This window comes from Rousettus aegyptiacus, unplaced genomic scaffold (genome assembly GCF_014176215.1).
Source record: "Rousettus aegyptiacus isolate mRouAeg1 unplaced genomic scaffold, mRouAeg1.p scaffold_m13_p_2, whole genome shotgun sequence".
In the NCBI taxonomy this organism is placed as follows: domain Eukaryota; kingdom Metazoa; phylum Chordata; class Mammalia; order Chiroptera; family Pteropodidae; genus Rousettus; species Rousettus aegyptiacus.
This window is the reverse complement of record NW_023416295.1, coordinates 53,530,150-53,545,135: the sequence shown is the minus strand read 5'-3', so window position 1 is coordinate 53,545,135 and position 14,986 is coordinate 53,530,150.

Below are 14,986 nucleotides of genomic sequence, written 5' to 3'. Positions count from 1 at the left end.
ATTCATTGTCCACATTGATAGATGTATGGCACTAACAACATACAGTTTCTAAGAGAATGTGAGATGATAATCTTGCTTTATTTTATAAAGGTACGAAAAGTCTTGGAATATGGTAGACACTTGAAGGCTTTAGAAACTATATCATGGATGGGACAGAGTGGGCAAGAGGTGGATGGCATAAAAATCATATAAGTGACAGGTAGGAAAAAAAGAAACTGATCATTATACACATGATGAAGAAAAGACCCATATATCTTCAAATGCTCAAAGGACTATCACGTGAAAGATTGGTACTTTGTGTAGATCAAAAGAACAGAACTAGTAATGTCAGAGAGAAGTTAGATATACAACTCTTGAAAACTCTTAGGAACAAATCTAGAAACTGAGATGCTCAATAAGAGTAAATCTTAGTTCATTCTTTATCTTTGCAACCTCCTGAGTATAGTGGAATACTGAGCTTCTGAAATGTCTCTGTCACTGAAGATAGTTCAATAATTTTAAAGTTTTATCAGATATTCTTTAACTCGATCTGATGTAAAAAGTTTTTCCAGCTGGACTCACCTCCTCACAGTAGCCTTGACACACTGCTCATACTTAAAGTCATCAGTACTATGTTAGCTTTTTGAAATTTTTTTTTATTAGATTCCTTTTTTAAAATTAAGTTTATTGGGGGATATAGGTTAATAAAACTATATAGATGTCAAGTGTACAATAATGTCATATGTATATTGCACTGTGTTTACCACTCAAAGCTAATGCCCTTCCTTTTGAAATTTGCTACGTGACTTTTCCCCCGCTAACTGTATCTTGCCCATCTTTCAAATCCTAACTCTTAGTACCTCTCCTCTATGAAGCATTCTTTTACTGTTAAAGCCAATCCTGAACTCTCTTCATCCGCAACTCGTATCATGCCATTCACAACTTCCATTTTGTATTCTTCTTTTCTGCAGTCTTCATAGCATTATCACCATCGAACATACATCATATTTTACTTCTTTTTAAAAATATATCTCCCCATATTAGAATTTAAACTCTACCAAAGCAGGCGGATTAGTTTCCTGGGGGTGCCCTGTAACAAATCCTCACAAACTGGTGGCTTTAACGACAGAATTTATGCTCTCACAGTTATAGAGTCTAGAAAACCAAAATCAAAGAGTTGGCAGGGGTGGTTCCCACTGGAGGTTCTGAGAGATAATGAGTTCCATACCTCCCATATAACTTATTTCTGGTGGCTACTGGCAACCTTTGGCATGTCTTAGTTTGGGGCTTCATAACTCCAATCTTAGCCTTTGTCTTCACATAGCCTTCTTCTATCTGGGTCACTGTGTCTTCTTCTTTTCTGTCTCAGAAAGTAGTGAATTTAGAGGTCACCCTAATCTCATCTCGAGATCTTTACCTTAATTACATTTGCAAAGACCCTTATTCCAAGTAAGTTTACATTCTGACATTCACAATGAACTTATCTTTCTGGGACCACAATTCAACCTACTATAACAGGTAAAATTTTCCTGTTGTGTTCACTGCTGTATCCCGAGCACCTGGACCATCACTTAGAATGTATTTAGTGCTCAATAAATATTTATTGGATAAATACATTGAGGACCTACAACACGCCAGACACTGGATTTCTAAAAACAGTATTGTGTATGTAGCTGGTGATGCACAAATAATAGACACACAAATGGATGAGAGTCATTTGGGATCATTGTTTATTTGTTTTAGAATGCCATGCAAGTATCATGTTCCTCCTCCCCCGCTTCATGATATATCCTTCTGGAAGAAGCTTTCTTGCCTCCAAAATGATGGCATCCTTCTGTACAAGAAACTATTCAAGAGTATATGAATGTATGAGAGAAATATGTAAATAAAATCTTATATATAAAAATTCTAATATCAAAGTTTAGTGAGAAACTTGGTCATTAAGATAATCATAAGATATTATGGTTACTTAAACAGAAAATTATATTCATGTTTCTTACTATGTGTGTCTTAAAAATATAATGATTTCAGTTTATAAAATCAAAAATCAGAAAAAAAAGCCAGTCCAGAGCTTATTACCAATAATTTATACTTTTTCCTCATATAAGTTTGCTAAAAATGCCAAAAACCCTAATTTGTCTTTTTAAAATTTACTTCAGAAAAAGTAATCCCCAAATTGCCTATTTCCTCTGTGATCGCTAAAATTAGGAAAACTAGCCAGACTTTTCACTGTGAATATTGTATAAAACAGATAGAACTTTTTTTGTTGTTGTGTTATACTTATTTACTAATTACTTACTTTATCAGACAATAAATATAGAGTCTGAAATATGGTTAGGACAACAATTCACTCATATAGTTCCAGAATAAATTTAATATCTCATACTCTCCTGAATAAAATATCACTAGAAATAGAAAGTTAAGTAAGTCTTTACAGCATTTGAAGCCTACTATCTGATGTTCTCTATCTGTTCTTTAATTTATTTTATGCCTGAATATGAAATTAAATATTACTTTTTTAACCTTTATATACATTATGAATATCATAAAATAAATACATGAAAAATCTATTACATATTTTATATTTCTTTTTTTTTATACCACCAGCAGGCACACTCACTCACAACAAAAAATATATCTAAAATCATGTAAAAGCATATCTTTGCAATTCTGTAATAGACAACATCACATATGGCCCTTCATATATCAATACTCAGTATTCAAAAGCAAAACTATAAATAAGAAGGTTCTCAAAAAAAAAAAATCTGTGGAAAAAGAAAAAAAAAGAAACTCTATTATGGACTGAATGATTGGTTACCAGGGTCACAGGCCTGATTTTTAGAAAAGTCTCATAGTTTCAAGAATGGCATCCAGATGCTTTCTTAGGTATGGGTGTCATTATTTTTAGCAAAAGAAACCTTTTCACCCTTAGTCACGTCAAAGCACAAAGAATTCCATAAATCAGTGCCAGGCTTGTTTTTATTCCTAAATACCTGAGCACATATATATAGTTATGTCTTATAAATTTTATTGCTTTGTTTTCAATAAGGATTTAGAAGATTAAAGTGGACTTTTAAAATACAAATGTATTTTTTTAGCATTCTTTCTGCTTTTCTCTACCTTCTAAATTTTAGTTTGGGCAATGAAATTAGACTAGTCAGTTTAATTTTTATTGCTAGTCTGTTTCACCTCTTAGATTCCAGGGAACAAAACTAAACTACAACATTTCTAGTGAAAACATTGTAAGAAATTCTTAAAACCAGGCTCAAAACAAACACATACAAAGAAACATTTTTTTTTATCACAAGCTTTATAAACTTTAAAAAAGACTATCTTTGCCTTAGCTCTGAAAGCATGCCCCTCTTGTCATTCAGAAATAGAGAAATATTTGAAATTCCCTGATAATCTTAGGCTCAGAAATGGAAACATTTGGTTGTATTTGGTTCACAAGCACACAAGGGCTTGTCTGCTTTTGGTTCTTCATAATTAGAATGTACAGATTTGACATCAAATGTGCATAGTGTAGTTACAATGTAAAGAACTCAGAACAAATGTGCAAAAGGTTGGATGTAATTTAAAGTATAATGTTCTAGAAGTGGAGAGAGAGAGAATGAATAAGTCAAGTGAAATCCCTTGTGTCTATACAACAGATCAACATTTAGGACTTGGCAATTATCTGACTCTGACCAGTATAGAAGGCCTGGGTATGTGAATCAGATCCCAAACTCCACAATACTGGTTATTATTTATTCTGTTTCCAGATCAAATTAGCTGGTTGACATCCAAATTTGCATTTGACTATGTCCTGTCTATTCACAGAAACCTACTGTTCAGATTAAATTGACTGGCTATGAATTAATTGGTCAATAAAACTGAATGAACTGACCAGACTTTAGATATATATTAGGAGAATTTAAAGAACAAATAAACAAACATATAAGGAGAAAAAACTGGAAGCTTTCTAAATAATTAGCTCATATTCTAATTTATCCATGACCTCAAAGTTCTTTGTTACATGTACAAATTATAGCTTTCTTATAAGATTGTTAGCTTATAAGACCTAGCCTAAAATTCTGTTTAGAAATAGATAATGGAGTGATAAAGAAAGGAAAGGTAGAAAGGGAAAATAATAGCTTAAAAATATTTCTGACTTATTAAATAGTTTAATACCTCACATTGTAGTACATGGTACCATGTTTGAGACTATTCTCCTTGTCAAATTTCTTAAGCAAAGTCCTTTTTTAACTAGAGGTCTGAGAATTTAGCTCTGAAATTGAAAGTAAAAGAAAAATATTTTCTATTGTATTACAGGAGAAGACATGAGTCAGAAAAATGTGGAAACTGATATTAAGAATAAAAATTATAAATTATTTCACCTGAGTACCCTATGGCAGAATATCTGTTTTCCCGAGAGCCATTTTGTTCCTTAGATGACTCACCATTTCATTATCCAAAGAAAAAGTCTTATTTATATACTGATGTTTTATTCCAGCTCATATGTATCACATATGTATGGCATTCATTCCTGGGTATGCTACCATCACAGTACTAACTCCCTCTGATAATTGTGAGAATATGATTTTTATAGAAGAAAAATTGTGACCATTGATCACTTTCCTGTTATAGAAGAGCCACACATGGGCAGGTGAACATATTCTGTAGATTTTCACTATCACGTATTTGTAGACTAAGCAATATTAAAAAAAAGCAAACAAAGTAGATACTTAATTTCAATTTTACAGTATAAAAATATTAAGCCAGTTATCTTTAGATAACTATATGTAAGTGGACATGGGAAGGATTTCAAAGAGGGAATATTGTCAAAAAGTAAATCGATGCGAATTTGCAAACGTAAAGAAAGTATTGTGAAAAACTGGAACAATGATGAAAAGCCAAGTGAGCATAAGAAAAATTGTCTGATAAAGTATTGGTATCAAAAGCTAGACTAAGGCTAAGGTACAAAATTAAACATCGTTTACTCAACTGGGATTCTATTCTCTTTCTGACTTTTCCTTCTTATTTATTGTCTATTTTAAAGAATTTCTTTTTGGAGCTGAGCAGAACTGAGCTGAACCTGTAATGTCATCAACAATAAATGTGCCCATGGCACTGTTTCAGGGTCCAGCAATAAAATATAAGGGGTATGAATTAAGAATATGTCTCAAACTCTTGAAGTTATCATTCTAGCTGGGGAGGTTCACTTCAAATCCTAACCGAGATGTACTGAAAGATCATGTCACTGGTAGGAAGTGTAAAACTGCATCTGTTGGTTAGACGTGGTTGGTCTGAGCAAGATATTATCAGTCCAGAATGATTGAAAATCACAAAGAAAAAACAATTAAAACGTAATGTTCAATATCTAGAAAAAAAGTGTTTTTCTATTTAGACTTTTCTTAAATATAATACCCTTATATACTTCAAAAAGTATCTGAGAAGTTTCAAAGCATGCTTTTTCACGTAATATGAATATTTCCCTATATTAAGATAGAAGGCATCTGAAAAATGCAAAGGAAAGGACTTGCAGAAATGACCTACTCAGTGGATTATAGATTAACCACACCCTATAGATCTTTAAATAGCCTTCTGGAAACTCTTGCCACATCTAACAGATAAATAGATTGGACTGTTGGTCTGGGACTTCCTTCTCTCTTGCAGCCCCCACCTGACAGTCCCCCTCCCATCCTGAGTCTGGAAGTGCACATAGACTCTCAAAGAAATCACTCGCCCCTTGCATGAACACTACTGTAAGAAATCTAACCTGAACGAGCTTTTGCCTTTTGCTTCATGTGCTCCGCAGGCCTAATAAACTCTCTTTCTTCTAACAAAGTTGTCTGAGAGTCCAAATTCCTCTGATGGGTGTTGCTTCCTGCAACAATATCTTTAAATATGCTTCTAAAATGTGATTTTAAAAAATTTGCTACATATATTTACTCTCGTGAACATAACATTTATTTAGCGAATCCATTATTGATGAAAGTTTTGGTCGCTCCATTATTTCATTTTTGCGATTATGCATAACACTCTTCTTTAAAGCATTTCTGTGTGTGTCAGTCATAGTGTATATAATTGTTAAGTCTTTTAAAAAGTAAACAAATATCTCCCAGAAACTGCATATCCATTTATGACTATACTAGAATAGTATTAAGTATCCACTCTCAAAAAAAATGGATAATACCATTAAAAAAAAAAAAACTTTGCTTATTTGCTAGGGAAATATGGCATTGTATAAGTATTTTAATTTACATTTCTTTAATGGACAGCACAGTTTGAATCTTTAAAAAATGTATTTATTGATCATTTGTGTTTTTCCCTTGCCAGTTAATATTTCTGAAGAGAGTTTAGCTAAGCTACTCTGTGATATTGCTCTGGCATTCATTTTGTTTGGCCATGTTGCCTGTGAGGAACTTAAACTGACACTAGCCCTTCATGTAAGCTCAGTGCCCTAGATAGCAACCCTCAGCGTCTCAAGCAAATATAAGTTCCTGATATAACTTCCCCAGTGGGACTTGTGATCAGCAGGCTTGCCTCTCAGGACATTCCTGTTGTGCACCCCTTTGATAAGACCCCGAGGGACTTACCAAAACCCTGCTCCTTTGTTCTGAATTGATCAATTCATCTGGGAACCCCAAAGCACTCTATCCAAGGATCCTAGCAAAAGCATGTGGCCTGGATCCTGTCTCTCTCTGTCTGCACCTTGCCTTGACCTTCTCATGTGGCCCCTAAAGACATTTTCTCCAGGACCTGTGAGTAATAAACTTCTCTATTTCAATTTCTCTTGTGGTCTGTTAAACTTTGACTTGCCATTCGATACCTGTGGTCCTCTTAACAAATGTTAACTTAACGAAGTCAAAACAATATCTTTATCTATTTCCCTAATATGATTTTTGCTTTTTCCCCCAAGTTATTTATCATATGATTGAAAATATATTTTTCTGTTTTTTGTTGTTGTTGTTGTTTATTTACTTCTGTCTATGGTGTTTTTGATGTTTGCAAGTTTGTATGTCTGTATTTATGTCACCAAAGCTACCATTTTGTTCTTTATTTCTTCCTCTTTTATATACTTAGTCATTTTGTACTCAATTCATCAAAAGATAAATAACTATTCATTACATTTTACTTTTAAATTTAATGGTTTCATTTTTCTGTGTTTAATCCTATTACACATCAAGAATTGATTTTGATGTGTGATGGGAAGTACATATCTAACTTCAATCCCAATGATTTTTTCCAAATAATTAACCTATTTGCCTAGCATAATTTACTGAATAATCAACCTTTTCCTTCAGTTCTTAAATGTCACTTCTTATCATGTACTGTAATACTAATTACATATAAATATATTATATATATATTTTAAAAATTACCTTCCAAGATACATCTATTCTTATGCTACTACTACATACTGCCTTAATTTTTATGGTGCCACATGTTTTCATATCTGGCAATGAAAATCCTTTCCTTTTATTATTCTTAAAAAAATTTGAGTTAGTTTTATCTGTTTAAGTTTCTAGTTATAATTTTAGAATCACTCTGTTAAGTTAAAAAAGAGTTGAGGTGTACCGAATGTGTAAATCAGTTTGGAAATTGTCACCCAGAATAATGACCACCTAAAGATGCCAATGTCTTAATCTCTAGAACCTGTGAATCTGTTACTTTACATGGTAAAAGGGATTGTTTTAGGTGTGATCGAATTAAATATCTTGGGGTATTTTCCTGGATTGTCTGGGTGGGCCCAGTGTAAAAGCAAGGAGTCCTTGTCAGGGAAACAGTGAAGCAGGAGAGTTAGAAGCAGAGAAGATGATGGAAGCCGTGGACAGAAGAGAGGAATCTGATGACACCGAATTGCTGGCTTTACTGATGAGGAAGCACACATGAGCCAAGGAAAAGCAGGTGGCCTCCTAAAGCTAGAAAAAGCAATAAAATGAATTCTCCTCTTGAGCCTCCAGAGGGAAAGAAGCAACTGACACTTTTGATTTAATCCTAATAAGATCCATTTTGGACTTCTAACCTCTAGAACTATAACATAATACATTTATGTTATTTTCAGCCTCAAAATTACTACAATACTAAACTTTTCTTTCAAGAATGTCATATGCCACAATTTTGATTCATATTTTCTTTTATGTCTCTCAAATCAAGTTTTTGTTTTTAACGTGAATGTTCTACATTTCTTATGAAATTAATTCCTAATAATTTAAATTCTATGGAAACTACGATTAATGTGGTGTCATTATATTTTAGTTATTTATAGTACAAAGGCACTGCTAATTTTGTTAGTCTACTTTTTCACCCCAATTTTCTGATTTCCTGGCTTTTTAAAAATTTCTGCTTTTATTTATATTAATTCCTGCTTTCCTTAGGTTTATTTTAGGTTTATGTTATATATATTCTTGAGTTGAATGCCCAATTCATTAATTTTCTTTTTTTATTATTTGTCATTGAATATAATTGGTGTTATATTTGCTTATGATAGCTTTTGCATTGTCTTGTGTTCTGTAATTATTTTTAACTATTCTGTAATAAAAATTTTAATTGACATGGACTGAAGATTATTTTCATGATAATTTTTTGTTGATGTATTAAATTTATTTTGTTTTTTTAATCATATGTGTAAAAAGGGACATATATAATTTACATTTTTGAAAATGATAGAGGACTTTGTATCTATGTACTTTTTCTAGTCTATATGCCCTTGAATAAAAGGTAATATTTTTAATTTTATCAATATCAATTAAGTATATTGTATTAAAATATAGTACAGTATCTCTGATTTCAATTTGTATCTGTTATATATTTGCTCTTATTATTTTTTACTTTCAAAATTTATCTCTTGTACACTGTAAACAGAGAGTATAGATAGATTTGTTTTTCTAATTCAATCTAATAATTTTAAAAGTAATAAGACCCAAATAAAAGTAACAGATGAACTTGACTAGATGCATTTGAGAGAAATTTTAGGAGGTAGAATTGACATGACCCAAAGATTTTGGATGCAGTAAGTAGAAGTCATGGAAGACTCTCAATCTTCCAGTGTGCACAGAAAGATGAAAACATCATTTTATGGAGCAGGTAAATAGAGTTTTTTGGTAAGAATTCTTAATGAATCTATTTGAGGTGCCTATATACACAAGTATATATTTTGCAGGTTGAGCATAGCTAATAGGTACTGGATGAAAAGATTTGGATCTCAAGCATGTGATAAAAGCTAGGAATTTATTGACAGAAAGGCAGAGTTTTTCCTTTTAATTGAGATTGAGTAAAAGTGTGTGTAGTTTGAGGAGTACAAGTGATAGATTGAAGATAAAAGACAAAGAGGGATTCATTAGTGGAGGATAATCCTAGATCATGAAAAGACTAGTGAATCTAAAACAGAGTTTGTCTCACAAAGAAGATAAAACATTTTTGGAAAGGAAGAAGATTAACATAAAAGTAATTTTTTTTTTTTTTTTTTTTTTTTTGGTCTGGGAGAGCAGAAGGGGAAAGGGAGAGGTTGTTTATTCCTGATTATTTGTTGAAGTCCTTTAAATTACAGTGGAATCCTTGTGGAATCTTGCTGTTAACTTGCTGTTAAAGAAAGACTCATATGCTATCTGACGTGTTAAGAAATTTGAGGTGCACACTGGTGGTTTGTCCTCCACGGCCTGGTGTCTCCTGCTATTGGGTGAAATTTCTTTGTTTAATTTCCTGGGTTTGGATGTGATATGGGGTGGTCTCTATGATGCTTCTGTTCTATGAAAGCAGAAGAAACAATGTCAGTTGTTGAGGGAAAAAGACAGGGATACTGTGGTAGGTTTGTGAAGATAGTGGTAATTTGAAATAAAATAAAGAGAGCCAGTTAGGAGAGAAGAGAGGATTTTGTGAGCATCCCTGAGACCTGAGCTGAGGCCCAAAATAGCTTGGAGAGCAAGAATTGTAATGTTTATCTCCAGAAGTACTCAGATGACTGAGAATAAGGACATGCATGACTTTATTTATTAGTGGTCATCTACAAAAAAGGTATGGCAGTGGACCAAAGCACAAGCAGGTCAGGAAGTTAAGTGTGTTGGAGAGAATTATGTACTTTATAGATCAACTTTGTAAAAGGATAGACCTACAGAAATGTGCACAAATAGTAATGGTACAGCTCAATGAATTTTTATAAGGTGAATACAACTGTTTATCACCGAGATAAGGAAATAAAAAATTACCTACATAACAGAAGCACAATTCTCCCATGTACCCCAAGAGTACTATCCTCTCCAAAAGAAGTCATTATTCTGACATTTACCACCATAAAAGATTAGTGTGTGTGTGTGAGTTAATATTCTAATATTAAGTTGTGGAACTCATTTTTTGTCATTGCAATAGTCCACACTTGCTTATTGCTATGAATTGTATTAATATAACTGATGCCTAAGTCTGTATTTATTAGCTTTCATAAATAGTGCTCCTATGAACATCATTGGGCTGCATATACATACATTTTGGGGGGACATATATGTCTACAACTTGAGTTATAAAATATATATATGTTCAGTGTTAGTGAATACCGCCAGTTTTCTGAAGACCGTAAGAGGAGTAGTGTATGAGAATTCCCATTGTTTTCCATCCTCAGCAACATGAATTTTAGATATTCTGGTAGGTGTGTAATGGTTCCTCACTGTGATTGCATTTCTCATATTGACTATATCGTCTATTGTGTTGTCTCTGTTCAAGCTGTTGCTAATTTTTCCATGACTTTTCTATCGTTTTATTGATTTTTAGGTGTTCTCGATATCTTTTAAACATGGGTCTTTGTAAAGTATGTTTTCCTATAAATATCTTTCCTCAGTCCATGCCTTCTTCCCTTCTCTAAATGGTGTCTTTTAATGAACACAAAATCTTAATGTAGCCCAATTTATTGATTTTTTTTTATGATTATTAGGGCTTTGGGGTTTTGTTAAGAAATTCTTGCTTATTCTACGTCTATGAATATATTTTCCTCTTTTATTCTAGAAGCTTTATTGTTTCATCTTTCATGTTCAGATCTATAATTCACCTTGAATGTATTTTGGATTACAGTGTGAAGTAGGAATTGATATATGTTCTTCTTTTCTCCAATACCATTAATTGAAAAGACTGCCATTTCCCCTACTGCATTACAGTGGATCTTTACCATAATTAAAGTGACTATGTAAGGGTGAGTCTATTTCTGATTTATATTATGTTTCTCTTTTATTTTACTCTATCTGAATATCATCCTGATTATCGTATCTCTAATAAGCCTTGAAAGTCCTCCAGCTTTGCTTTTCTTCTTCAAGATTAACTTGCCGATTCTTGACCCTTTGCATTTCTATACATAGTTAGAAACAGTTTGTCAAATGCCGACTCAAGAAAAAAACCTACCCTCATTTTTACTGTTTTTGTTTACTATGAATCAATCTGAGAAGAGTCAACATATTTATTATTTATTATTTTAGTAATGTATCATAGATTATTGTATAGTGATATTAAGTGGTTTTTGAGAGATTCCTTTTTTGATACTTAATATATTAGATATTATTTTAAATTGTATCTTAAAAACGGTTGTGCTCTAATTTTTATTGTGGCATATAGAAATATTTTTTTGTATTGACTGCATATAGAGACTGTTAAATTTCTTATTTATTCTAATGATTTTTCTCTAGAGTCATTTGGATTTTCTAGATTATCAAATTATGTTACCCGAAAATAATGAAAAAATTGTCTCTTCTTTTCCAAAGTTTATATATTTTATTTACTTGTAATTCTTAATTTCAATGGTTAGGACCACCATTAGAATGTTGTATAGAAGGGGTGATAGTGGCATTCTGGCCTTAATTTGAAGCTCAGGATGAAAGCTTTGTATATTTCAACATTAAATATGTTTGTTGAAAGACATTTTATCAGAACAAGGAAGCTTTTATTTGTTCATGTGCCAAGAGTTTTATTATAAAAGAGTGCTGACTTTCATGAAAAGTGTGTTCTACTTCTCTTGAGATGGATTATAATTTTTCATTTTTATTCTGCTATTGTGGTTAATTACAAATTGAATTTAATTATTAGACCAAACTTACATTTCTAAAATAGTCATGCCTCATTGTGTTGTATTATCCTTTTTATATATTTTATTAAAAGTATACAGTTGTTCGTAAAACCTAATTTTTATCTTAGTACGTCTGGGATCTATAGTGATATATTTTAATTTCTACTGTTAATAATATTTCTTGATCAGTCTTGTTGGAGTGCCTAATTCTTATTAGATTTTTTATTTTTGTAAAAGAACTTTGAATTCTATTAATTTTGTATTTTAAGCACGTTTTTTATTTCATTAATGTCTGTCTTTGTCTTCATTATTTTCTTTATTTTACTTGTTTTGGGTTTAATTTTCTGTTTTATTTTAATTTATACTTTCTAAGATGGATATTTTGATGGTAGTTTTAGGCTTTTGTTGTGTAAACATTTAAGACTATATATTTTTCTTTAAGCGCTGCTTTAGTTATATCTCACAAATTTTGATAGATACTATCTTCGCTATCATTCAAGTCTAAATATTTTCTAATTCTCTTTGTGATTTTTAATTTTTTTTGGCTCGTAGAATATTTCCAAAAATATGTGTGTGTATGTATGTATGTATATATGTATGTATTGTGCATGTTTGTGTGTGTTTCTTATTATTTTTCTTCTTTGTTTAGAGGACTAACTTAATTTCACTGTTATGAAAACATGCCATGAATTCATTGTTTTTAAAAATATTTGAAGCTTACTTTGTGATCTAATATCTTAGCTAATTTTGCCATTTTATGAGAATGTATATTCTTTTTTGTTTTATACATGGCTCCATATATGAAAATTAGGGCGACTTTTTATATTGTTTTATTTAGATCATTCATATCTGTTCCTATTTTTCTTTTACTTTAGTTATTTGTTAAAAGCAGAGAGTTAAAGTACTCTATTGTAATTAGAAATGTGTCTCTTTTTAGTTTTAGTTACATACTTTGAATCCATAATATTGTTGCAATTAAATTTAGAATTTTTATATCTTCTAGTGGATTGATTCTTTTATTATGTAATATTGTTCTTGTTTATATGATGCTTCTTGCTTATTCTGCTGCTATTAATATAACAACATCAGCTTTATATGTGATAGTGTTTGTATGATGTTCTTTTTTTCATTCTTTTTCTTTCAAAATTTCTGTGTCATGTATTATTTAAGATGTGTTTCTTGCCAGAAGTGTGTGTGTGTGTGTGTGTGTGTGTGTGTGTGTGTGTGTAATTTTTGCTTAAACAAGTCTGTCAATCTTAATCCTTAAATTGGATATTGCAATGTTTTACATTTAATGTAGGTACTAATATATTTTTGATATAATGCTGGATTCAATTTGCTAATTTTTTGAGGATGTTTGTGTCTATGTTTTTGAATGATATTAGTTTGTAATTTTCTTTTCTTATAATGCCTTTTCAGGATTATGCTGACCTCATAAGGTGCATTGGGAAGTACTTCCTTCTACAGTCTAGAAGAGTTCATGTAGCATTAATATAATTTCTTTCTAAAATGTTTGGTAGAATTTTCTCATGATATTATTAGGGCCTGAAATTTCAATTTCCTTTCTTGGAAGGATTTAAAGATTACTACCATCAATTTTATTAATCAATATCTATGTTCAGATTATCTCTTTTTCTTTTTGTGTGAACTTTGGTAGTGTGTATCTTTCAAAAATTGGTTTATTTTATTTATATTGTTGAATTTTGGTCATACATTTGTTTTTATGATATTCTTCTATTATCTTGCTAATGTCTAAAGAATCTTTAATGCTGGTTTCTTTTTCATTGCTTGTATAGGTAGATGTGTGTATTTTTTTGGACATTTTTTTGTAAGAGGTTTAGCAATTAAAAAAATAGTTTTATTAATTTTTAATTTTTTTATGTTGTCATTTTATTTGATCTTTATTTGTATTTTTATTACATCTTTTTCTCTTCTTGCTCTGGGTTTAATTTGCTTCTCTTTTTCTAGTGTCTTAAGGTGAAAGTTTAGATAATTGATTTGAAATGTTTTTTCTTTCTAATATATGCATTTATTGATATAAAATTCCTTCTAATCTCTGTTTTAGCTGCATTCTGCAATCTTAATTTATTGTGTTTTATTCATGTAATTCAAATTATTTTCCAATTTCCTCTTTGAGTTTCTCTTAACCCATAGGTTATTTAAAATCGTTGTTTATTTTCAGAATATTCAGATATTTTCCATCCATCTTTTGATTATTGGTTCCTAGTTTAATTTTCTTAGAGTAAAAAAAATATTTTCTCTGGTTTTAACTATTTAAAAAATTTTAAGTTTTATTTTATAACCCCCAAAATGTTGCATCTTGTGAATTCTCCAGTTGTGATTGCAAAGAAGTTATAGGTCAATTGTTGAATTTAGGTAGTGAATATGTAGGTAGTTATTAAATGATTCTTTTCTTTTTCTCTGTATGTTTATTATAATAAAAAACTGAACAATATTTTAATATTGGGCACTGAGTATTTCCAGTTAATCAAAGGGAACCAACCATCAATATGAGCTAACTTAATTGGTGAAGACTTCATTGAAGATTTTGGGAATTTGGTTGGCTTTCAAAACTGGGACAAAGTTAACTGGATGGACTAAAAGAAGGAGATCATGCCTGAAAGAGAAGTAATATAAACAAAAGCCAAGATATTACAGTGAAAAAGACAGGTCACTTTCAACTTGCTTCACTTTACAGTTATTCCTGGGAGGTCTTTCTGAAGGCCGATGACTCTGGCTTTCCAAAATGTTATTTATAATTATGCTTTAGTTTATCAATTGCTCTAATAAGAGTTTCCGTGTTCATTGGAAGAATTCAGGAGGAATTCGTTGAAGTGTCTTATTCTAAGTACTACGAATTGTTATACTATTTTTCACTTCCTTCATCAGAGTTTCTATTTTAAGGATTGTTGCATTTCTCTACTTGGAGAATAAATTGTCTATTTGTTTATTTTTACTCTGGTAAATATTTAAGAATCAGAATGC